This window comes from Camellia sinensis, chromosome 2 (assembly GCF_055761805.1).
Source record: "Camellia sinensis isolate YWXY chromosome 2, ASM5576180v1, whole genome shotgun sequence".
Classification (NCBI taxonomy): Eukaryota; Viridiplantae; Streptophyta; class Magnoliopsida; order Ericales; family Theaceae; genus Camellia; species Camellia sinensis.
In genome coordinates this window covers 139,248,028-139,249,587 of record NC_138962.1, presented here as the reverse complement: position 1 = coordinate 139,249,587, position 1,560 = coordinate 139,248,028, and positions in this window count along the sequence as shown.

The following is a 1,560-nucleotide window of genomic DNA, read 5'->3' as shown; positions in this document are numbered from 1 at the left end:
ATATACAGAAATGTCTAGTGCAACACATGCAAAAATGCAACTATAGCAGGTTCGGCTATTCTAAACATGGCATGTGGAATGCTACAACTAACAAGTATTCAACTCGGAATTGAAATACAATGCAGTTAGTATGATGCGCCGAGCCCGGTGCATGCAAAACAGATGAATGAATGCAAACATGCTATCATACTGTATGCTAATTGAAACATGCCCTAATCTAACCATCATAAGCTGGTAAATAAAAGGGAGAAAGACGTGGGGTTGGAAGACATACATCACACACACGTACACTTATTACAACATTGCCCTCGCTCGGAGGGTCCCTATAAATAATACAGTCCCGAATAAATAATTACGGTCCAAATAATTACAAAACCCTAATTAATTAATAAATTAATCTAGGAAAGCAGTAAATTGGCACGCAAATCCGTGGACCGCCTCAGCTCTGTTTCGGAAGATGAATGATGCATGCTCGGGTTGCCTTTGTCGGAAAATCCCTTGTGATGCCCCGGTTTGCCTTTGTTTGCAATTGTTCTTGGAATACGTGCCAAGCTCCGGAAGGCTGCTGATTCTTGATCTGCTGCAACAGAGAGCAACAAAGGGGCATGACAAAATGTTTTCACATATGTATGCATGACTACTCTTCAGGGAGTATAGTCCTCGATCCTCGTGCCACCAATCATGCATTTCGATGCATGATGGCCGAGGAGTCGAATTGCACAACTCAATATGAAATGAATGCACAGGAAAACACAACGGGGCCTAGACTCCATCATGAATAATCCGGAGTGTTGGTGACCAGGAATTGAGGCACGTTCTGTCACTCGGAGTACGAAATGTCCCTTGTTTCCCGTGCTCGAGCTAACTCCTATCCCAAGCACAATGCAATATGCATGACATGCATGAATACAACTAATATACAACCTAGCATGCACAACACTATGAGATGGCATACACAATGCACGATGTAACAAGGCATACACAATGCTCTAACATGCAACCTAGCATACGCAATGCTATGAAATGAAATGGCATACACAATGCACAATGGACTTACACGAACATGAGTGGACCTCAGCGACACTCACATCAGTGGCCATAAAAAAAAGAGACACTCGAGATGCGTGCACACATGCACGCAAACCGAGGACCGATCCTAAGGCACAAATGCCACTCTACCAAAGCATGGCAAGGCATGGAATATGGTATGCAAACATGCAAATTTCAGCAATGAAATATGATACAAAACAGCCCCGAAACATGGAAACATGGCACCCGATGCATGGAATGAACCCCCGAAATTCGAAACTAGACACATGGAATGACTTACAGCTATACAAATCATGCATTATTTGATGATGAAGCATGAAGAAAGAGGCAAGGCAGTCCCAAAACATGCATATTTCCATTTTATAACAAGTCTCAAAAATGAACACAAATAGGGCAAATTTATCATGCAAAAAAGGCCCTAAAAGAGAGATTAAACACAAGGGACAGCAGCTGGCTCCAAATGGCAAAGAGCCCTTCAACAAAGTTGAAGAGGGGATCAAAACATGGTAC